Here is a 25,339-nt window from a genome sequence, read left to right as displayed (position 1 = left end):
TATGTCTGTTCCAGGCCTCTGGGGGCACCAGGAATGCACATGGTCCACTTACAGGCAAAGACAGCCAGACACATAAATAAATTCATTAAGTGTAAATACATCTTTACAAAGTAATTATGAACCAAAGGCTTCTCAAGGCTCTGCTTTGACTCTCTCTCTGCCGCCTTCAGCCAGCTCTAGCTTCCCCCTCCCCCCAGAGTGTTGCATTTTGGGTAATGCTGGTACTTCGAAAGGCTTTAACTTTTCCTAAACTGTATCATGGAATACTAGAAGCAAACCTCCTTGCTCTCTGGGCAGGTAAGCCAACTGTTCCACAGCAACCTTTCTCTCTGGTCCATCTCTCCTCAGCTTTCGTCTTCTGTTCTCCAGAAGGATGAAATAGGAGGGAAAATGATTTTGTTCTAACTGAATTGCAGGCCTTCAATGGAATCGCACACAGCCACATTCCAGGAGGAATGAATCCTCCACACTGCTTCCTCCAGATTCCTTTTATGGAGCACGTGTCAACTTTCAATTACTATTTTCAGCAATGGCCTTGTGTCAAATACAAGGTGACAGAAAATGTCTCTCCTGCCATCTTGCATTTGTGTGTGTGTGTGTGTGTGTGTGTGTGTGTGTGTGTGTGTTCCTATATGTGAGGATACACATGTACAAGTATACATGTTTGCACATACATGTAGTTGCTTCAGATTGATGTCTTCACGTCTCTCACTGAATCACCATTTTGGCCAGCTTCTCTCCACCTCCTGTGTGCTGGGATCTCACCTAGCTTTTTGCATGGATTCTGGGGATCCAAACTCCAGCCCTCATGCTTGTGCGGCAAGGGCCTTATCCACTGCACCCTTCCCTCAGACCCTTCATACAATGAAAGGTTTATCTCCTTCTTCTAAGTGTTTGAAAGCAGATAGATGTAATCCCAGCACTCGGAAGACCGAGGCAGAAGGACTCACATAAACTTGAATACAGCTTGGTCTACATAATGAGTGTCAGGGCAGCCGGGGCTGCACTAAGATCCTGTGTCTGATGGACTGGCATTTGATGGATGAAATGAGTTGACCAGTCATCACTGACAGGTGGCACCACACGACCTTCTATGTTAATTCAAAAGAGCCGTTGACTCTGTAAGAACAAGAAACACGAAGTTACATTTGCTGATCTACTAATTAATATTCTTATATTTTAGCAAATCAAATCGATGTCTCCCAAATGTTGCTCTCTTGTTGACCAAATGTGTGATTTTCCTATGAGTTAGTAACGACCGAATCTCTCCCCTCCTTTTGGCTTCATCTTCTGCTCCTTCCTTTATCATTCTGCTCGGCATCTCTGCCTGCAAGACAGTCCCAGGCCATGACCGAAGAAGCTACTACACAGGCGATTCATCAAGTTAGCTGTGTATAATCTGAGCAAGATTTGGATTTTACCACTTTCCCAATATGCAAAGCTCTAATGGTATCCTAAAATGTTTGCCATGGAAGGTTTTTGGTAATAGGTGTTTAATAGACTTTGTCTTTATTTAAAAAAAAAAAAAAAAAAAAAAGTTTTTAAGAGAGAAGACTTGTATGAACCACTGCAGAAGCATCCATTTAATAGTAAAATGCTGCCTCCTTCTGGGTAAATTGAATTATACATGAGAAACCTGTCAAACTGCCACCGAGATATACTGTTTTAGGGGGAGGGGGGAGATGAGACATTTTTAAAAGAAATTTTTAATATAAAGAAAATAGAGGCAGAAGAGTTAACTTGAAAAATTACCCAAGTCTGTCTGTGAAGTAATAAATCACCTAAATCATGTATCCTATGCATGAGGTTTTGTTACCAAAGAAATGGGGCTTTTCATCTCATTGATGAAAGAATTTAAGAACAGACCCAAAGAAGCTTGAAGACAGCCTTATTAGAGTTTAAAAGAAAACCCCAGGGCAGACAAGCTGTAAATCCTGGCAGCTGCCTGGTGGAGGAAGATGGAGCAGAGGAAGAGAAAGCGCATGCTGTTTGAGTTAAGCCTGAATGTGGGACTGCCATATACTAGATGACCAGTACACACGGTGGGGTGGGGGGGGGGTTAGAGAAAGAGTAAATCTCAGGGGCTGGAGAGACGGCTCCGTGGTTAAGAGCACTGCCTGCCCTTCCAGAGGACCAAGGTTCAATCCCCAGCACCCACATGGCAGCCCACAACCTGTAACTGCAGTTCTAGAGGATCTAACACCTTCCTCAAGCCTCCCTGGGCACCAGGAAAAGTGGTGCACAGACATGCATGCAGGTAAAACATCCAAATAAAGCTTGCCTGGAGACCAGAGGGCAGAGCTAGCCACTAATTAACCATAGAGGTCAGGCAGTGGTGGCACACACCTTTAATCCCAGCACTTGGGAGGAGGAGGCAGAAAGATCAGGAGTTCAAGGCCACCCTGGGCTACATGACATTGAACCAGTCTAAAAGAGAAACAGAGCGGACAGTGATAGCTCATGCCTTTAATCCCAGCACTAGGGAGGATCATGCCTTTGATCCCAGTACATGGTGGCTCATGCCTTTAATCCCAGCATTGGAAGGTAGAGACAGGATCTTAGTTCCCATTGAGTCTGAGGATTAGTAGAGACAGGATGCCCTTTCAGTCTGAGATTTCATAGAGGTAAGAAGTTTCTAGTGAGTGGCTGGCTGCTCTGCCTCTCTGATGTTTCAACTTTCACCCTCGGCATCTGATTCCAGGTTTTTATTGTTAAGACTAATTAGGATCGCGCTTCACCCATACACATACATTAGAATTTATTTTTCAAATGAACTCCAGAGTATAGGGAAATGATGCTTAGACAAACAAAAGAAAGAAGAAAAGGAAAAGTTCCACTTTTCTAAGTAACTTACTCTTTGAGTAAAACAGGCTGAAAAGGCAGCTCTGTAAGCTACTGCATGAACTTGGGGATTCCAGGAAAGAATTAAAGGATTAATAATTCTCCTAATCTCTTTAAGATGGCTTAAGGTGACCCCACCTTCCTATGACGTGGTCACTGGGCCAAGCGACTGGTCAGGCTGTTAGGATTCTGCTGCCACGCCAGCTGCCTGATTGCACATGTGTAGTTCAGGAGCTAAGCATTGCATGATTACGTGCATGGTCACACAATCTGTGCATGCGTGGCATAGCTCCGTAAGCCCACCTGCACCTTAAAAAGCCAAACACAGACTCCTCCCCTCCCTTCTCTTTTCTCTCTTCCCCCCACTTTCTCTTCTCTGTTCTCCCTCTCTGCTCTCTGCACGTGCTTCTTCCCAGGCCTGTTCTTTTGTCCCCCCACCCACCCCCAATAAAGCTCTGATACTGGGTTTTGTCGTGGCTCGTGCCTCATGACCCCATGACATGGTAACCAGCGCCGCTTATCATTTTTAACACAGGCCATCTGGATTAGGTCTTAAGGGAGGAGACAGTGGCCTCCCTCCACCAGAGATAGATTCCATTCTTCTGGCTAGGAGGCAACAGCTTTCTCTTAGTGGGCCTTCAAGGCTTCCGTTACATCCCCTTTCTGATAAGGTAACACTAAAATTATTTAGGAGATGGGCTGATATTAGGAAAAAGAATTTTTTTCACAACAATCTAGAGATTTGGTGAGGAGGAATCTGTGTCTGGACTGCAGCTTTAGTTCCCACCCTCACAACGAGGAGGTAAGAAACCAGAGCTCCTCTTCAGTCCTCCTGGCTAGAGACCCCAGGATGTTTCTGGAACTGCTGCTTTGCAGTCTCTGCTCTGAGCTGCCTTGTCCAGTTTCTAGTCCCAGTTTCATGAATAACTCACTTAAGGATGCCCGTTCTAGTCTTGCTAGGCAAGGAATCATAATTTCCCTTTTGGGGAAGACATCAGAATTGGGCTGGTTAGCACCAGTGAGGACTGGTGTGTGAAACTGCCATATCACCAATTAGGTTACAATCCTATCTGGGTGTGACAAAGATCCAGACATACTCCCTGCTTTCAGGAGAGAGGGTAGAGGTCAGAGTGATGTAGGGGCCATGTCAGGTAAGGTCAAAGGTCGGAGGAAAATATTAAAATTTTTTGTGATAGGCATTGAGGTCAGGGACAAAGGAACCCAACTTTTTGTTTGTTTGTTTGTTTGTTTGTTTTTGAGACAGATATGCAAGAGAAGGGAGACATGGATGACATGGTTCTCTTGGGAACCCATTACCTTTGGGAAATGGAAAGATGGAGTAGGGTTGGGTGGGAGAAACAGCAGACCAAGAATGAGTGTGTAGTGAGAAAGGTCGGGACAGGTAGAGGTTTGGTGGCAAAAGGTGGGGTGGGAAGAGGCTTGGTAAGCAGAAGATGTCGGGGCGGGGGGTGGTGGGGGAGTAAGAGGCTTGGCAGCAAAAGTGGGAGAGGGAAGAGGCTCGGTGGAGAGGCAAGAGGGGGCTGGAAGGTTAGGGCCAGGTCTGGGGAGGACGGTGTCCTCAGTCAGGTCTGGCCGGATACGGAGGAGAATCAGCAGGGAAAGACAGAGAAGAAAACGAGTGTTTTCAACAACAGATTTAACCAAGAAAAAACTGCAGAAGGGGCTCTCCGGACCTTGAAACCAGGGAACTCACTGTCCAGTTACAGACTCTAGAAACTGAGTAGGGGGTATCAAATAAAAGAATGTCAGGCAACTGATAAACAGTTCTCATGGCCAGCAGAAACTTGGGGTCAGTAGGATGGGGAAGCAGGAATCTAGGAAAACAGGTTGTTTAGTTCTGAGGATGCTAGTCACTGTGTTTCAGGAAATTATCAACATTTAACCAGATGGAGCTTTACAAAACGACCTGTCCCTGGTTAATGAGTTGGGGGTAGAAGGGGTTCATGTCACAGCAACTGGATGGAGGACAACTTCAGGGACTCAGTTTTCTCCTTCCCTGTGGGTTCCGGGAATCAAACTTGGGTTTTCAGGAGCCCTTACTCATGGAGCCGTCTTCCTGGCACCACTACTATGCCACAATCTATAACAATAAATTCACAAGCGATGGCCACCTTCGCTCGCATCAGCTTACCAGATACTCCCACTTCCTGTGATAACCCTGGCAAAGCAGACACTTGTCCTTTTACTCCGATCTTAATGACTAATATTAACCCTCACACCACATGCTACGCATCATACAATAAATATATTTATGGTGGGGAGGCTTCCAGAATGACTATAAAGGGTTAAGAGGCAGAGTTTCAAGGAGTCCTGTCTGAGAAAGCAAATCTGAAAAACTGATGTGAACTCAGAAGTCTCTTTGTTGACCAGACAACAAGCCAGGCTGGAGAAGCTGCTGCCGTGAGTCGGACTGCTGTGGTCACAGGTGTGGGAGGGAAACTGCAGAACCGTAGGGGCAAAGGAGCAGGCCTGGACCCAGGTTAAGGAATGGGTAGAGAGATGGCCAGGCTAGCAAGGGGACGGGTGAATGACAGTTGAGTAGGCTGTGCCAAGAGTAGAGACTGAAGGCCAGGCATGGAGGCGCACGCCTTTAATCCCAGCACTGGGGAGGCAGAGGCAGGAGGAGCTCTATGAGTTCGAGGACAGCCTTGTCGACACAATGAGCTCTAAGACACCCAGGACTACATAGAGACCCTGTCTAAAAACAGAGTAGAGACTGAGTGACACTGAAGCCCCTGGGACGGTCAGGAGTGTCCTTTGCCTGTCCACCCTTGCTGCTACAGCAGACATTTGGTGGTCGGACAACAGGGGGGTGGAGGCTGTTGTCATCACGGTGTGACGTGTTCGACTCTATGGGATCTAGATGGAGAAGTTGTCCTTCTTCCTTTCTTTGTGTGATGAGCCTCACAGGGTCTTGGCCCTGCTGTTCCTGGTAGGATTTTAATATTCCCATGTCCCCCGACAGTCTCAATTCACCGTGATAAATTTACAGTGTAGCACTCTTTTCATATAAGAATTACTTTTTTTGTTTCGTTTTTGTTTTTTCAAGACAGGGTTTCTCTGTGCAGCTTTGGTGCCTGTCCTAGATCTCTCTCTGTAGACCAGGCTGGCCTCGAATTCACAGAGATCCTCCTGGCTCTGCCTCCTGAGTGCTAGGATTAATGGTGTGTGTTTCGTTGTATTATGTTTATCGGCCTGAGTATACGTATGTGCACTGTGGACAAGCAGGTAGGTATCCAAGGAGGCCAGAAGAGGGCATAGGATACCCTAGAACTACAGTTACAGGCAGTTGTGAGCTACCTGATGTGGGTACTGGAAACTAAACCAGGGTCCTTTACAAGAACAGTAAATGTTCTTAACCATTTGCCATCTCCCCAGGCCCACAGTGTGACATTCTTTCTACTCCCAGGAATAAGCCACTCACTCATCAGTCTGTGGCCTGGGTGGGACCACACAGATAGTGTGGTTTACAAGTGTTCCATGGGCTCCAGTCGTCCCTCTCCCTCAAAACGGATCCACAGCCGCTTGTAAAATGGAGTCTCTCTTGAAGGTAGACACAACCTGAAGAAAACCACCGCTTTACACAATATGGAGTAATTAGAGCAGGCACAGCCTGATGTCAGCACACGGTCATGCAATTTAATTCTGTGAGTTCGGGGCCAGCCTGGTCTACAGAGCAAGTTCCAGGACACCCAGGGCTACACAGAGAAACCCTGTCTCAAAAAAACAAAAAAACAAACAACCAGTATCTCTTCCATTGGGTGTTGAGAGGGTGAGCTGAGTCGGAAGAGCCTGGTGTAGAAGGCTCTGTGGCTGCTGCTCTTCCATCCCCCATCACTGCTGCCACACTAATCTGCTGTCCATGTTTCTCAAGCACTCCAGTTTTCTGAGACGGAAGCTTGATCCTTGGAGCCTGTGACCGACAATATGTAGAGCCGTGTTCATAAACTAGTTAGTTACATGAATTTACTAGACACGTGCCCTATTTATTTTTCAATTACAAAGTAATAAAATAAAATAGCTAGTAGTGCTATTTGATGTTTTGTTAGTCAGTTATACGAGCAGATGGCCCCAGAATAAAAGCTGAAGATTATACATGTTTCATGCTGTTAAGAATGTCTCAACAGTAATATATTTCAGATATTCATTAAATTAAATGAAGCTAGACCCAGAGGCCCATGCTTGTCGTCCCAATACTCAAGAGGCAGAGGCTAACCTGAGCTACACGTAGACTTGGCCTCAAAACAAAAGATAAAATTAATAGATGCTAAAAGAAACTACGAAATAATTGTAAGGGTAGGTGCCATAGAGTAGAGATGACATTCTTTTGGACATGGTTTTGGTTAGTTGATTGGTTGGTTGGTTTGTGATTTAGAGACAGGGTCTCACTATACAGTCCACGTTGACCTGAAACTTGATCCTCCGGCCTCCACCTCCCAGTGCTGGTATAACAGGTGTGTGCCACCACACTTAGGTCTCAAGATATTCTTCTACTTGGGAAGATTTTTCACAGGGGCACCAAGGACATAGCGAACGATGATTTCTATGTCTTGGAAGTTTCTGAAGACTTCCTGTCAGATTCGAAGCAAATGATGTTAAATTCAGATACTCCACTAGGTGGCGCGATTATGTTATCTATTAATATCCTTACCCAGAGGACCATTTATTCCCATAATAAAATAAAATAAGGCATATTTAATATACATGGTTGAAGAAATGCTCCTTCTAAAGAAAAAAACATAATTAATCATTAAAAATGTTAATAAGAATCATGAATTGCCTAACAAGATAGACAACTGAACACAAGCTTTAATTCCCACTCCACCCTAACCCGAAAGGAAAGGTTATAAATTCCTTCAGCACTCTACACGGCTCCAGTGACTGTCCTAACGGGGAGACAAGGGGAGGAAGAAAGGACAGACACATAAAAGCTGGGGTCTCTGCAAGAAGCGATGACGGGAGGATGTTTTGTATCCACATGAGGAAATGAATCAAGACGGAAGACCTGAGTTCCAGGCCCGGGTCTCTAATCTAGGAGGGGAAGACAGTGAGTCAGTCACAGTGTGCAGCTGTGTTGAGAATGGAGGCTGTGACAGAGGCTTGCCAGGGAAGAAGGGAAGCAAGCGGAGCTGCAGAGTCCTCTTGTAGTTCAGCCTTCCTCACACTGGGTTGTATTACTCTCTTGGAATTATAAGCATGAATGGGTGACAGATACATATGTTTTAAAACCAGGCAAATTTTTTGTTTTGCTTTGCTTTGTTTTGATATAGGCTCTCTCTACATAGCCCTGGCTGTCCTGGAACTCACTATGTAGATCAGGTTGACCTTGAACTTGCAGAGATCCTCCTGCCTCTACCTCCTGAGTGCTGGAATTAAAAATGTATGCCAACATACCCAGCCAAACTAGGCAATTTGGGGGGTTTTGATTGTTTGGGTTTTTTTGTTTTGTTTTGTTTTGTTTTGTTTTGGTTGGTTGATTGGTTGTTTCGAGACAGGGTTTCTCTGTGTAATAACACTAGCTGTCCTAATCAGGCTGGCCTTGAACTCACAGAGATCCACCTGCCGCTACCTCCCGAGTGCTGGGATTAAAGGCATGCATTCGACACCACCACTTGGCTAGGCAGTTTTTAAAAGCAAGATCATATTTGATCCTTGACAGAATCTTGGATGTAAACTTTCAAAACTCTATTTTATGGAGACAGTTGGAGAAAATTAAATGGGGACTGTGTATTTTAAAATATTGTTGCAACATTAAATTTCTAGAGATGATAAACATATTGTAGCTAGTATATTTTAAATTGTCAGCTATTTTCTACCCCCAATAATGAAAGCTTGTTTGGAGGTTCTGGGGGTGGGAGGAGGTGCAGCTACATATACCCTTGACCTTTACTCAGGGAAGGTCATCCTCTTCAACTGAGCATGCAGCTTTGAGAGAGACACACATGGGGTAGTGGCGAGGGAGGGAGGAAGGGGACACCAGCCCAAACAGAAGATCAGCCAAATAAATCCTGGTGATCAATGGGGTGATAGATGTAGCAGCCAGATCACCCCCACATCCCTATCCCCAATTATGAATTTACTGATAACACATAGGTTTTATGAAAACTCCAACTAAGTCAAAGCTGGAAATGGGAAGGATTCTTATCAAAATCATCATCAACATGGGACATTGATGTGAAGAAGCCCACCACTACTGGACATCTGATGGACAACTGTGGAACTCTCTGGAAATAACACAGCAGATGTGTGAGTAGTATTGATGCCCTGGCATGAAGGGACTCCATCCAAACCCACTGCACAACAGGCGATATTGGGCTGTGTTCTTCTGGCTGTTCTGCTGGTGTAGGTGAATTTGAAACGGGAAGGTCTAAGAATGGATAGACTTGTGTCAACACCCTTCTGGCTCATGCACTGGGTCTGAAACAATTAAGTGTCAATGTAAACAAAATGAATTCCACAGAGTCACCTTTCATCCAGAAGAGAGATGAGGAAATCATTCAGGAAGTCGGGGCCTACATAAGGAAGCTGGCTATAACCTTGACACAGTAGCTTTTGTGTCAATTTCTTCTTGGAACGGTGACAACATGCTGAAGCCAAGTGCCAATATGCCTTGACTCAAGAGCTGGAACATTACCCACAGGATGGCAATGATAGTAGACTCCCGTTGCACAAAGCTTTGGATTACATTCTGCTGCCAACTCACCCAACTGCTAAGCCTTTGAATCTGGCCCTCCACGTGTTTACAAACTGATGGTACTCATACAGTCGCTATAGACCACGTGGAGACTGGCACTCTCAACCCCAGCATAGGTTTGCTACTTTGCTCCAAGTAATGTCACAAGTGAAGTCTGTTGAAATGCACCATAGAGCTTTGGTGAAGGTCTTCTTGAGGACAAATGTGCTGCAATGTCAAGAACACATCTATCAAAGATATTCATCATGGCCATGTTACTGGTACTGTCAGCAGCAGGAACGGAGGCAGAGATCCACACTATCACCCACAGAAGCCTGAGGAATTCCCTTAATCGTTTAGAAACCTCAATTTAAGTAAAACCAGATCCTTGGTTTCAGAAGAAAAGGTAATTTCAGGACAAGCCAGTATGAAGCAGAGCTGGGGGGTTATTAAAAATAGAAAGTCATTGCAGAAAAGAATGAAGTATATATGTGGCCTTCTCAAGGATGAGTTATAATTTATTAAAAGACTTTAAAAAATTTTTATAATATTTTTATTTATTACTTTGCTCATATGGGTGAGCACATACCAACCATGGCATGCATGTGAAGGTCTCTCCTTCCAACATGTGGGCCCCAGGTATCAAATTCAGGCCATCAGACTTTATCCATTGAGGAATCTTTCCAGCCCATCTTTTTGAAACAGGTTTTCAGTGTGCTGGCCTAAAACTCATTATGCACACACAGTTGGCCTCAATTCACAGAGATCTGCCTGTCTCTGCCTCCCAGGTGTTGGAAAAAGAAAAGCTCGGGGAAAGACTAAGATATTCATCCAAGTGCAGGTATGGTTATCAAGGGACAGTCACAGCTAAGTGTCTTGCCATGAGCCTCACTATCATTTCGGTAGCTTTCAAAGTATTGCCAAGAAACTTCCTTTTTCTTTTTTCTTTTTCTTTTTTTTTTTTTTTTTTTTTTTTGATAAATGATATTATAGGGTAGCTCTGGTAGTGACTTAAATAGGATTATTACTTGATAAGGGAGTATCAGGAGTCACTGGGATTTCGTTCAAAGTTTAGGACATCTTTTAATGTAAATGATCTGATGAGGTCCCAAGAAAGTTGTACACTTAGAGCTGAGAAAGGGGAAAGGCCTTGAGCAAATGTTGTTAATTTTGCTGGAATTCTTGGTTCTCAGCTAGTGAGAAGCTTCAAGCAGACTCTGAGATGAGGGGCTCCTTTTCATGTCTCCACAATTTTCCCCAGCTTCTCTCCTGTCTTAGTATCAGTAAAAGTGACCGGTCGATGGAGACAGCTATTTTTTTGTTTTGTTTTGTTTTACAGAAGCCTTTGCAGATTTTTTTTTCTTGCTTCCTATGGTCTTTATTTTTTTTTCCTTTTATTTTATTTTACAATACCATTCAGTTCTACATATCAGCCACGGGTTCCCCTGTTCTCCCCCTTCCCACTCCTTACCCCCGGCCCAGCCCCCATTCCCACCTCCTCCAGATCAAAGCTCCCCCTCCCCCCAGGACTGCAATCAACCTGGTAGACTCAGTCCAGGCAGGTCCAGTGGAGACAGCTATTTTCACTGTTCGATTGATTCATCCAGGCCATTTCAGTGCTATCACTGCCCACACACTAGGTGGATTTACAGCTCACCTGCTTGTAGGTTTGCTGGGCCAAAGACAAAGATCAGTAGGTGCCCTGGTAAGATGCTAGGAGACAGCTCTGAGTTTTTGAGATCTGGTGTTTCTGCCATCGTCCCAGACAAGCCCATGTGTGTTGAGAGCAACTGTCCTCCTCTTGGTCATTGTGTAGGTTATGATGTAAGACAGACTACTGCTATGCATCACATCAGAGCAAGGATAAGAAGGCCATGGAGTCACCAACACTTCGCAGAAAGCGCAGGAGCTAAGTTAACACTCTCCCTACCACCTGCCGCCACACTGTTAATCAGTGGTAGAACCATCGCAGAAATATGGATCCTAACTGCCCATCTAACTAAAGAACTTGTTCATAACATATCCCAAGACCTTCAGAAGAGAAGGTGAATGTCTTTCTTTTTTTCCACCTAAAAACTTTTTACTGAATTCCTGTTAACCCTAAGATAAGGCCTCAAGTCCCCATCCTAGCCTTCTACTTTAACCTCCAGAATGCTAGGATAACAGGTATTGTTGCCACACCAGGTATCTTAGGACATAAAACTATCCAGCACAATTGACCTCTTGTCAACCTGACACATAAACAAATCACTGTAAAGTCACAACCTTTCTTTTCTTGTTCATCCCCAAGATCACACATTAATATAAACATCACAGTATAAAACATTTTACTAACTTACAAAGTCCCACAGCCTTACAAATCCAAACACTTTAAAAATTCAGTCTTTTAAAAAAAAATCCAGTTTCTTTTAAAATACAAATTCTCTGTAAAACTCCAAAATTTCCTTTTTTAAAAAATGTAAGGTCTTTCAACTGTGGGCTCCTGGGACATAAAAAATAAGTACTTTCATATTTCAACTGGGGAAGAAATAGGGCAAAGTAACTATTTGAACAAAGCAAAACCAAACTCTAACAGTGTAAATAACTCGGCATCCGGTGTCTGGGATCCACTCCTGATCTCCTGGGCTCCTCCAAGGGGCCTGGCTCACTTCTCCAGCTCTGCCCTCTGCAGCACACACAGCTTGTCTTCTAGGCTCCAGCTGGCTCCACTTCACTGCTGCTGCTGTTCTTGGTGGCTATCCCATGGTACTGGCATCTCCAAAATGCTAGACTCTTCTGCTGAAACTAGGGTGTACTTTCATCAATAATCTCTCCTGGGCTCTCTTCAGGGACTCCAGCATTGCCACATAGTGCCAAGCTTCAGCTGCTCTCCATGACCCCTTCATGCCTTCAAAACCAGTACCACCTGGGTGACTCATACTACCAAGTTCAGCTGCTGTATGAGGTACAACCTTGGCCATTTCTGGAACACAGCTTTCTGTGTGCTGACTCTGAGTAAATACTTCCCAGAAGACTTCAAGGTGAATGTCTTTTAGACCAATGGGTTGTATGTGTGTAGCAATTACAAGGTATTGGGTTTTTTTTTAATTCAGAATTTCAAAAGTGTGTGTGTGTGTGTGTGTGTGTGTGTGTGTGTGTGTGTGTGTGTGTGTGTATCTCCTGGGGCTGAAGTTGGAGGTGATTGTAAGCCACCCAGCATGGGTGCTGGAAACTGAATGTTGGTCCTCTACAAGGGCAGCAAACACTTTTAACCACTGAGCTATCATCTCTCCAGACTCTTAATAGGTATCTTCAATAGCAACAACTTGGTCAAAAATCTGTCCCAGAACTTTAAGATCCATTAATACAAAGTTTGATGGGAATTGAACTCAGGACCTCTGGAAGAGCAGCCAGTGTGCTTAACCTCTGAGCCATCTCTCCAGCCCCATAGAGAGGGGTCTTTATGACATGACTTTATTCTGAATTTATTGAGCAGAGGAATGAGATGAACTGTTGTGGAATATTACTTTACACTGTGGGTGGATGTATCACTGCGATTGGTTTAATAAAGAGCTAAACAGCCAATAGCTAGGCAGGAGGTATCGGCAGGACTTCTGGACAGAGAGCTCTGGGAGGAAGAAAGGGAGAGTTGCCAGCTAGATACAAAGGAATCAGAAATGTAGGAGAGGTAAAAAGCCACAAGCCACATGGCAGCACACAGATTAATAGAAGTGGGTTAATTTAAGAGCTAGTTAGACACAAGGCTACACGAATGCTGAGCTTTCACAATTAATAAGATGTCATTATCTGGGAGCTGGCAGTACAGAAAAAGATTCACTACATTTGATGTCCAATGCATGGCATGTAAATCCACAAAGGACCTGAGAAAGCTGGGGGGAAAAGTCCAAGTAGGCTTGGTGCTTACAGAGTACACAGACAGGGTTCTTTTAAAAGGCTCTGCTACTTAGCACTTGACTGGGGTTTATGAGCAGCAGGCAGCACACTACTTGGTGGCCAGAGACTAGGTAGGAGCATCTATGGGAGCTGGGGCACATAGACCAGCACCAGGCTAGGGGCCTGCTCATGAGGCTCAGCTCTCACCTACTTGAAGGGGGCGGAGCCAGCTATCAGGCAGGTTAAGATTTGTCTCACATGGTCAGCTGCAAGTGCTCAGTAAAGACAGATCCAGACAGAAAAGAAACTCTAAACAGGTTACAGTGTGTTTAAAAAATGTGCATAGGCTTAAAAAAGGAAAGAAAATGGGTATAGACAGTCATAGGGGAAAAAAAGCTTATAAATAATAAAATAAAATCTTTAAAGAGAATAAAACAATATAAAAAAGATAAGCCACATAAAGATGGAAAAGATACAGGGAGTCTGAATTGCTGATGAGTGAACGACAGCTGCTGAGAGACAGGCTTGTAAGAGGGACTACTAAATTATACCAGCCTAGACACTTTTGGAATGCCTTAACTGTAAAATGAAAGCCAGAAAATGTATTGCATTGGGGGAAGAGGTTATGCTTTTGTTTCCACAGAAAACAAAGGCTGTGGATTCATTCAAGGTTGATAGAGATCAGACCCCCTGAAAGTCCTGGCTACAGACAAAAAGAAATAAACCTAGAAAAACTACAAGACAGGTGACACATATTTTGCCTGATCAAACATGAAACAAAAACAAAAAAATCATCTTTGGCTGGCTTGTGTACAACACACAGTCCATAGTTGTGTTAATGTAGATATGTGTGCTACCTTTGAAAATGTGTGTGTTTTCAGAGCAAGGGGACCAGAAACCAATGAAAATGGTGGTGGCCTAGGTGATCCAGCCTCTCAGATGCCTCTATTGCACTTTCCTCGGAACAGCTTCAAGGCTGCTGGCTGAGATGGCCCAGCCTCACAGACTATTCTGGCCAGGACTGCAGATAAGCCTTGTGCTTTCTCAATACACGGGGACTGGACAACAAATGTTATGGCTAGTTTTCCCAGGACTTGACCATTATCTCCACTTCCTCAGGGCCCTAAAGGTGCCCTCACCCCAGACAACAGAAAGCAGTCTGGAGAACATGGTGCTCACATTCCCAAGAGGTGAGATGGGTGGGTTTTGGTCATTCGGTGGGTTATGGATGTTTATTTTTTAGGAGGTTGGTTACAAGCTTTAACTGATAATGCTCAGGGGAAAAAAACTGAACAAAGAAGATTAGATTTAGGGATCTCATTCTGAAAAGAAAAAAGGAGGATATATTATAGAAATTATGGGATAAAAGGGTGTATTTCTGAGTCTACTTTTAAACAACCACTAGTCTCAAATATTTTACATTGGTATGGATTTTTGTATATTGATACAAATTTAAGGTTATTTTTATTATACTCTACTGTTTTTATTCTTGTTTAAGGTATTGTACCTATGCAGCTCATTTAAAAATGTTATGTTAAGTTTTAGTCCTTGAAAGCTATTTAGGATAATAAAGAAATACAGGTTAATAGTCATCTATAATAATCAAACTTATAATTAGATTAGATATGTTTTCAAGGTCATACAGAGATATATTTTAGATAGATGATCTTCAAACACTTTAAAGACCTATAGAATATGGCATTTAAAATGTTATAATAACATAAGCCTTTTCATGACAGTGAAACACCTTTGCTCCTGGCAGCAGAAATCTACTTCAAAAAAGGATGATGGGCATCGAAGAACCTCCATATGGAGTTTACTTTCTCTGTGGCAAAAGCTAGCTATTTGGGCAAGACACTGTCCTTGCCTTGACTGCTGACAGTATGTTGTCCAAACTAGACAAAGGGACACAAAAGAAAGAGACTACCAAGCTTCAACAAGACAGGGTAGGACTGTAGCTGGAGTTTTCTCCAGTCCTGCTCAGACCCAAGTAAATACACAGAGATTTATATTACTTGTAAACTGTATGGCCGTGGCAGGCTTTTTGATAGCTAGATCTTGCATCCTAAATTAACCCACTTCTATTAATCTATAACTTGCCACATGGCTTGTGGCTTATCAGTACTTTACATCTTACTTCTCAAGGCAGCGGCAGTGTCTCCTGACTCAGCCTCACCTCCACCAGAAGCCTCAATGGAGGTAGTACTTCCAGGACAAAGCTGGAACAGCTACCCACTACATCTCCCTCTTTTGTCTAAATAAAAAAGTTCTAACCTAATACAAAACTATATACAATAGGAACGATTATCAAATATTGTCCAGGAGGAATAAGGGATAATGACCTAGACAAGATGGAACTACAACCAATATGAACAATATCAAACAAGAGACACATACTAAAATCCAGAGAAGTCTAGAACATGGGTAAATGGCACGTTACAGGGATCATTCCAAAAGCTACCTTATCCTGAAGAACCTGAATCTAATACTTAATATGTTTTAGCTAAGATAGAAGATTGTAACTGTAACTGTTAAGTCCTCAATCCCATCAAAGACCTGAGAAGAAACATAATAATACCTGGGAAATGGGAGAAGGATGCAAGCAATTTTCGGAAATCTTTCAAGAGTAGACAGAGACAGCTGGCAGCATGGACAATCACCTAATGTTTCTCAGCATTGTTGGTGCATTCAAATTGGCTACAGGCCTAGAGTATCTGACAGACCACTTTCAGAAGCAGGAATTCTGAAAGACCATCTTATCCTGTCTTGGCAGAGTACAGTGGTCGCTTTCCTTGTGTCCCACTTGTCCAGAAAGGACAGCATTTGTACTGTCAGCAGTTGAGGCAAGGGCAGTTCTTTGCCCAGTAGGCCATTTTGTGCCAAGAACAAGACAAACTTCCAACTGGAAATGTCTTAGAAACCCAACATTCTCTCAGGATCAAATTGGTGCAGCCAGGAGCAATTGTGTCTCACGCCAACAGAATTCTAAGTTATTTAAATGTCATATTCTCTAGGTCCATGAAGTGTTTAAGATTACCTGTCCATCTGACCTATGTATCTGTAAATCTGGATAACCTAACTAATATAACTATAGAGATGACAAGCATAGGTGACTATAAATCTGTAAGTCTTTTCTACCTAAATAACCTAAGGACTAAGGCTTTATGTAAACAAGGTAAACAGTCTGTAAGCAAATGTATGGTAAAAGGACAATGACTTCAAAATTGTGACAATATACAACAGAGGTAGGAATGTATAGTGCAATATGCAATATGACAATAATCCTAAATATATATCAATATATAAAATATCCTAAACATAGGATACATACATACAGTATGACAGATATAAATTTACATTTGTATCAATATACAAAACATTTCAAATAAGAGTAGAAATATAAGTACACTACAACAAATATAGTTCTGTATTTGTATCAATATACAAATTATCTTAAACAGGAATCAATATACAAGAATCCATAACAGTGCAAATTATCTAAGACTGCTACCTACTAAATTTGTTTACTAATATATACAATAATCTACCATAATATCTTATACCTATCCATAGAACACTCCTTCAAAAATTCCTGCTTTACAGAAAAGTCTGTCAGATATTCTGGTCCTGTAGGCTGAAGATGGATGCCCCAACATTACAGAGGAACCTTGTAGTGACTGTCCAGGCTGCCAGATGTCTCTGTTCATTTTTTAGTTTTTGAAGTCACTTGCTCTGCACTTCGTGTTTACTCAGGTAATGTTATATCCTTCTCAGGTCTTTGATGGGGTTGAAGATTAGATGGTTATAGTTACAGTTTCCCTTAGTCATGATAGAAAGTAAATTAGGCACAAAACTTTGGACTCATCAAGAGAGGATAGATAATGGAGTGTTTTCTCTGAATTTGCCAAATACAAATGGCCTGTGCATTGTGAATATAATTCTTACCTGATAATTGTTCTTTTTGTTTCTAGTTTTATTATGTTAGAGTTAAAAAAAACTTTCCTTTTTATTTACACAAAAGGGGGAAATGTTGCAGAATATTCCTTTACACTGTGTGACAATGTGTCACTGTGATTGGTTTAATAAAGAGCTAAGTGGCTAATATCTATGCAGGAAGATGTTAGGCAGGACTTCTGGGGACAGAGAGGTCTTGGGGAAGAAGAAAGGCAGAATCCACAGCAAGATGCAGAAGAAGACATGTAGGAGGAGAGGTAAAAGCCACGAACCACAGGACAGCACATAGGTTAATAGAAATGGGTTGATATAAGTTATAAGAGCTAATTAAGTTATAAGAGCTAATTAGAAACAAGCCTAAGCTAAGGCAAAGCTTTCACAATTAATAAGTCTCTGTGTCGTTTTTTTGTGAGCTGGCAGCCCAAAGAAAAACCTGTCTACAATGAACTGAACCAGGTATTAAAGGATTGCTTTGGTGTTTGTGTTTAGAATGGAGTGTGAGAGACACAAATGAAAAGCAGATAAGCCGATTAGGAGAGCACTGGATCACAGCTGCTAATGGACAGAGAAAGATGACGTCCATGGGTTGGCCTTGTCAGGAGCAGGTCTGAGGGCACTGAAAAGGTGAAGCCTGGCTTGAGTGAGTCTGACAAGATGGAAAGAGCAACTGGGAAGACAGAAAAACATTGGGCTGTGAAGGAGAGAAAATGGACAATAGCCGCAGGAGATGCAATTACAATGTGTGCTGACAGGAATAACCCACTGGGTGACAACTGCATTCATTTGCATTCATTTATTGGCATAGATTAATATATTATCGGTTGATATTAATCATTTATATAGGAGGCGGGTATAGTTGGACTTTCTTTGGACTGCCAGCTCCTGAATAATGACACAGAGATTTATTAATTATGAAAGCTTGGCCTTAGCTTAGGCTCTTTCCCAGCTAGCTCTTAAAACTTAAATTAACCTGTTTCTATTAATTTATATTCTGCCACGTGACTTATTACCTCTCCTCAGTACCATATGCCTGACTTCCTCTACGTCTGGCTGGTGAATCCCTTGCCTCAGATTCTTTTTCAGAGTTCCTACCTTTGCCTGGAAGTCCTACCTATTCTCTCCTGCCTAGCTATTGACCATTTAGCTCTTTATTAAGCCAATCAGAAGGTGCTTTAGGCAGATGAGGTAAAATAGAGACATCTTCACACAGTATACAAAAAGATTATCCCAACAGGCAGGAACACTTGCTACTCCAATAACCCTGAGTAAATGGAAGAAGAAAGGCTCATCAACATGGCAAAGGTGGCCCTCAGCTAAAGCCACGGATAGTCTACCCATAATAGCAGCGGGGAGGGAGAGTATGCAGCTCCAGGTGCAGAAAGTGTGTGGACATTGGTGGTAACAGCCACAAAAGTTATATTCTGACTCCTTTCATTTTCTTAGGAAAATTAGGCAATGGACATCTACAGGCTGGGAAGTATGAAAGCTAGGTATCTGAGAAACTGACCACAACCCAGAGGGTACATCCCAGAAGGCACACAGCATATATGTTTGGAAGGTGTGGAGTATGGGATAAGTGTTCCAGAGAAATGTGTAGCTAGGTATCTGAGAATCCAACCACCATTCAGAAGGTACATGGTATGTGTGTGTTTGGAAGGTGTGCAGTGTGGGGTGACTCTGACAGAAAAATGTGTGGCTGCAAAATTGGAGTCCATTTGAGGCTGGGATCCTTTAGTGTAAGCCTAGTCGGCCTCATTGTGTTTTTTCTGCTGTTATGGTATACTGAGTGGGTTCAGGCTGGGAACCTACTGGCCATTCAGCTCGTTATTAAACCAATCAGAAGGCACCTTGGAAAGACATCTTCACAGTGTACAAAAAGATTATTCCACAACAATGACTTACTGAGAAGTCTCACTGGACAACATACTGGCAACTAGGCCACTGAAAAACAGCCCCCAATCCACATGTGCACGCATGCATGCGCGCACACACAGACACACACAGAGTGAGAGAACATGGGCTACATAAATAATTGCATTATGGAGGGGTAGAGTGTCATGTAATCTGGAAACATGAGTTGGAAATAGGGAAGAGGTAGAGAAATAGTCTGGAAGCCACCAGGAGAAGAAGGCTGAAGGGCAGAGGTAGATCCCAGCTGCACTAGAGAGGGCTGCAGGGGAAGAGTATTCTCTGGGGAGCAGATTTTCCAGTATGCCAGGAAAGCAAAGCGACATTTATAGATAAGAACATAGAAAGAACCTGCATGTGTGACCAAGTTTGACAATACTAAAGCATCAAAACACAATGTCCAAGTCATGCTGACAATTCCAAAGTTATCTGTAACTTACTGTACTTTCTGGTCCAAAATATACTTGATATCTAACCTGCGACCCAGTTGCCATTCTTATTTCGCAAGCAGACACAATAAACATAATATTCTCTAGAAATAGCTCTAAACACAGGCTTGTGGTGATGAAAGCCTGAGAAGCAGGGCAGTGGACGGTGACCCAGAATCGTGTCTAGGGTGGCCCCAGTGAGATGCTATGAGAGGAAGAGAGCAGGAGTGAGACAACTCTCTGGGTACTGTTCTGGGGGTCAGTGTGGATGAGTACATCAATAAAAGAGTCAGGGCAAGGGAACAAGAAAACCTAAAAAAAAGCTTTATGCTTTTAATGAAGTAATCTGAGACTCTATGATGCCTACAGTTCAGTGTATCAGAATGTCCAGTAACCAATGGGAAAAAGTCTCAAACTCAAAAGAAAAGTGAAATGGAGAGATTTCTTAGGAGTCACTGCACAGATGACCGAAGTCATTCCGCAGATGTGGAAGCCGAAATGGGAGAGGGGCAAACCTTGTTGGAAAGAATGCAGAGAGAAGGCTTCTCAGTGTGAGGCCCCAGAGCTGATGGGCAGCAGCTCCCCTGTGGGTGGCCAGCTTCCTGCTAAACAGGGACCTTGCACTTGTACTTTAATACAAAACATATTTATTATCTCTATTTATAGCTGATTCAAGGGTGAAACTTTGAGACTGGTGAGGTGGGAGTTCCGTGCTGAGCCACAAGGCGAAGGAAGAAATCTGTAATACCAATCCCATCTACAGTGTTGAATACAGTCTCCCCCAAATTCACATCCACCCAGAGCAACAAAGTGTGACCTTGTTTGAAAGTTGGTTCTTTGCAGATATAATTAAGTTAAAAAAGAAATCCTTCTGGATTATAACAGGCTCTAAATCCAGTGCCTGGTATCCTTATTGGAGGAGATAGCACAGAGACACCCAGGAAGGTTTTATAAGAACAGAGGCAGAGATGGGAGGCAACTGTACACCAAGGAACCAGGCCATCAGCACCTATGAAAAACAGAGAGACACAACGTTTCTCTCTGAGGAACTAACTCTGTTTTCTAGAATAAATGACTAATCTCTTTTAGACAATAGATTTGGGGTGTTCATTACAACACCCATAGGAAAATAATACGCTGCTTATTTGAAATTTGGTATTTTCTCATAGGTCTCCTAGCATTAAGCTTGTGTTTTGGAAATACTGTCTAAAGGGCCAATGTGGTGGTTCAGCAGGTGAAGACAGTCACTTGTCAAGCTGTATGTACAGCCCCATATTTCTGACACACTTTCCTCAGAGATGTGGGGGCCGGGGACACTCCTCTTGCAGAGGCATAGCCTTATGACTGCTCCAACCAACATTCTTGGCCATGATGCTAAGGCAGAGCAATAAGGCAGTACAGTGTCTACTTATTCAATAGAACCCTTCTGTTTAGAGTCCTGAACTACTACAAAATCATCTGGCTATCCTGAGAATGCTCACTGTATTAAAAAAAAAAAAAAAAAAAAAAAGCTCCATAAGGCACAAGTCCCAATCGGTAGAGAGTCCATGTTGAGGGATAAGACCTCAAAAATAGTGCAATCATCTCTATGACATCTTGACTGATTTCCTGACCTACAGAAGCCATGAATAAAACAAAATGGTTGTTTTGATGCTTGATTTTAGCCAACAGGCCAAGAAACAATAGAAATGGCAGCTTCAAAAGTAAAAATTTTGGTGTAGCTAATTTGCTACACCAAAACAGTAAGTGTTGTAATCACTTAATATCACTGTAAATGAATTCAACAATTTTCCAATCAACTCAGGAAATTCACCACACTAGAATAAAAGGTTCCCCAAATACGATGATCTTTCATGTATATGGTATCCTACTTGATGTTTCCTATTACAGAGTCGGAGCAATGAAGCTTAAGTCCAGACCCTTTGTTAATGCTGTCCGTCCACTCACTTCATAGTTGTAAGAAAGAGTAACTGTTTCTTTCTTCATTGCTGGGGGTGGAGCCCAGCTTTGCATGTTAGGCCAGCCTTCTACCCCTGGCCTGAGAGAATCCACTCTAGTTGTCAGGCTAAAAGATACAGCTACTAGGTTTTGCCCTTTTAAGCTCTCATTTCAAATTCTATTGCATGAATGTGGTAATAAAATGTATGCTCACCCTTTCCATACCACTTATACCTATAAAGATTTCATTTCATGTCTGTTCTATAGTTCTACCAGGAAACATGTCAGCAGCACTGTTGACATTTAAAGGTCAATATCATCCAATCATTGTTTGTATTTGTATTTTAAAGCTACAAGAATTAACACCCAATAATGCTCTTGCCCCCTTCACTGTCTTAAAATACAACACAGAGTATAGACAACCAAGTCCCATAAATACACAAAACTCTCTCTGAACTAGGCAAACTTTCTCTTTCTACCTTTCTGGGATGCAGGTTCACCACTTTGTGATTTATTTCTGAGAGAATGGAGTTAGGATTCTGCCTAGGAGGCAGGATTTTTTTTTTTAAAACAGAGCTTTTGTGGTTTACAAACTTCAAGGTGGATATATAGAAATATCCAGATCTGGGAATCATTCATTAATTTAGAATAATCCTTCTATACACTGCGTAAATTACACTGTGATTGGTTTAATAACGAAGCTGACTAGCCAATAGCTGGACAGGATAAGGTTAGGTGGGAAAACCAGACTAAGTATGCTGGGAAGAAAGAGGGCAGAGTCAGGAGTCACCAAGGAGACACGGAGAGAAAACAGGAGGTACAAGATGAAAGAGAGGAAATGCCATGTAGCAGAATGTAGATTAATAGAAATGGGTTAATTTAAGTTATAAGAGTTAGCTAGTATTAAGCCTGAGCTATCTGCTGAGTACTTATAATTAATATTGAGTCTCCATGACGGGCAGGGAAGAAAAGTCCACCTACAAATGGCATTCCAGCATGGGGCCAGCCTCTACCTGCATGTGAACTTTTGTCCCTGCTCAAAACAAGAAAATAATACTTTAAAAAAAAAAAGGCCTATATTAGGTCTGAATACAACATAATGAATATAAAAAAAGGAATCATTCCATACCTCTGAACCCAAATTAAGTTACGATCTGACTGTCCCAGGAATCAGGAGCAAGTTCCTAACTGTCCAGTTTCAACAGACACGAATGTCAAGTTCTCCCTAGCTTAACCATTATGAAAAAGCAACCTAAAGTAAACTGACGCTAACCAGTTAGGTTTTGGGTTTTTGTCTGCTTGTTTTTGTCAATTGCTATAATCCTACTCCTGCCTTACAAGAAAAGTTACTGTGAAATGACCAGTTGCTTTTTGTTGTTTCATTGGTCTCCAACCCTCTATTATTCATAAAACTAACTTATTTTGCCTCAGTCTATCAGAACACCCATTTTATGGATGAAGTGTTGCCCAATTCTGGAATTTCACACAAAGACATTATCTGAAAATTCTAACTTTGTCCTTGGACACCCTTATGAAAGTGGTTTTTTTTTTTTTCAGTTTGTGGTGATTTAAAGGGAGGATAGAAATACTGGCTCAGCCAGGTGTGGTGGCTCATGCCTTCAATCCCAAAAGGTAGGGGCAAGTGGATCTCTGGTTTGAGACAGAGAAACTGTCTCAAAAACAATGAGAGACAGAGAGAGACAGAAAGAGAAAGAGGAGGAAGAAAAGGCTGGCTCAGTCATCAGGAAAGAAGCTGAAGATCTAACCTTGTGCCAAAAATAAAAAATAAAAATAAAAACAAAGAAGCAACGGCAGGGGGAGACACAGCACACAAAGGGAATTTAGGAAGGGGGGGGGAAGACAAACGCGCGGGAGGAGGGGTGCACACTCAAACACTGCAGACTTAAAGATGCTTCAAGCCGGCCGGAGAACTGGCAGGAAGGCCATGGCTTGAATCCCATCCCTTAGACAATCTTATGTAGCTGCAAAATTAGACAAAGCCTTTTGGACTTTTTAACTATTCTTTAAAACTTCATCAGCTTTTCACGCCCAGCCTTTCAAGGTGCAATACTTGGACAGGATAATCCAAATGGAAATCACATTTAAAATTACAGGCTAAGGTGTCTCATCCCAGCCTTCACATAGAATGCTTCCACAGGATCTCCAGCTCACAGAGGGAAGGCATAATAAACACAGCTCAAAGCCTCCGGATAAATCTAATGGACCTAGTTTGTAGTTGCTTCCTTTTAACAGAACCTCCCAGCTTGGAAAGTGACGAATTACAGTTTTACTCCAAAAAAAAGGGGGGGGGTACATTTGAAATTGGAAGAAACTATACCAAAAGATGTTGTTGATTTAAGTGCTCTGAGGCCACAGGCCCAACCACAGCCTGGACCGCTGCTGTCGGCGTCACAGAAGGCTGGCGCTGCAGGGGCCAGGGCGGGGCTGTCGGCATCACCCTCGCCGGGACGGACGGCGGCGGGCGAACCACTTAGAACCGCCCACCCAACAGGCGGCCAGGGGCCCGGGCTGGGGCGGGCCTGGACGGCGACTTCCGGCTCGCGCCCCGCTCTTCCGGCCCGCCCCGCCCCTCCTCCCCTACCCCGTGGGCCCTCCTCCGGGTCTGACGTCGCGACCGGGGCCAGCCCGGCGCATGCTCTCTGGCGGAAAGGCCCGCGGCTTGCCGTGGCCGAGGCTGGAGACGCTGGCGCTGCTTGTCTGCCGCGCTGCGGTACCGTGTGGTCAGCGAGTTGGGTGGAGGTGAGACGGCCTCCCCTGGTTCCCTCCCGCACCCCGCGGCTGTCCGGGGTCTCGATCTCCTCTCCAGTGTCCTATGGGGGGGGGGGGTTGACGACAGAGGTGTTACCACAGCCCCGTAACACTTGGAACTGCCTACTTGGTATCTGTTTACAAAAGAACATTTACCAGTTTTCCTATCAAGAAGATAGAGAGCATGTGATGTCATGGCCTTGGCATTTAAAAGGTTCCGGAAGGCTTCAATGGAGGGCAGAGCAGTTTCCTCTTCCGTGAACTCACTGAGGCCCAAGGGATAGTCCGTATTGGACCGATCCTCCGAAGAGCCCATACAACACAATAGGAAATCTCACTCTTCGCCAATGTAACAGGCTGATGTCTAGGTATCTAAGATTTTAAGTTTAAAGCTGAGCCGGACTGACTACCCATAGTGAAATTGACATTATAAGCGACTCAATGCAGTGCCTATGATTATTTCTCTAATTTTATATTATTTTGTTGTTTGGTTGGTTGGGTTTTTTTGTTTTTTCGGTTTTCTTCCCTTGAGACAGATTTTTTCTGTGTTGCCCTGGCTGTCCTGGAACTCGCTCTGCAAACCAGGCTGGCCTTGAACTCACAGATCCACCCTGCCTCTGCGTCCCAAGTGCTGGGATTAAAGCCAATACACCACTACTGTCCAACTGAAATTCTAGAAATTGGGTGTAGACTGTCCTTATATAATACAAAATAGTAATGCAGCCAGCACTTCACTGATCCCTGAGGCCACTGAACTAGTAACTTTTGAAAATCCAATGATACACATGAAACACTGTAAACTATAAAATCAATTCTGTACACACTCCACTGTTGTAAAGTAGCTGAAAGCTTAGGAATGTAAATACCTCTAAATTGTTTATTGATTGGTGAAAAAAAATCTTTCTTGGGATGGTTTGGAGGTGAGGCAGATGAG

At 43.1% G+C, this 25,339-nt stretch overlaps 2 long non-coding RNA genes across 2 annotated transcripts; both read right to left on the bottom strand.

The window, feature by feature from the left end:
* Nucleotides 1–585: 585 nt before the first annotated feature.
* LOC121830163 (uncharacterized) lies at nt 586–24,896 on the bottom strand. Its single transcript, XR_006073145.2, has 2 exons — nt 23,975–24,896; nt 586–1,119 (listed from the first exon to the last, which is right to left on the bottom strand). It is a non-coding gene; the product is annotated as an uncharacterized LOC121830163 (long non-coding RNA).
* LOC143273857 (uncharacterized) lies at nt 4,484–12,638 on the bottom strand. Its single transcript, XR_013052090.1, has 2 exons — nt 11,193–12,638; nt 4,484–7,433 (listed from the first exon to the last, which is right to left on the bottom strand). It is a non-coding gene; the product is annotated as an uncharacterized LOC143273857 (long non-coding RNA).
* Nucleotides 24,897–25,339: the final 443 nt, after the last annotated feature.

Source organism: Peromyscus maniculatus, chromosome 6, assembly GCF_049852395.1.
Source record: "Peromyscus maniculatus bairdii isolate BWxNUB_F1_BW_parent chromosome 6, HU_Pman_BW_mat_3.1, whole genome shotgun sequence".
NCBI lineage: Eukaryota > Metazoa > Chordata > Mammalia > Rodentia > Cricetidae > Peromyscus > Peromyscus maniculatus.
This window is presented reverse-complemented; position numbering and strand designations above follow the sequence as displayed.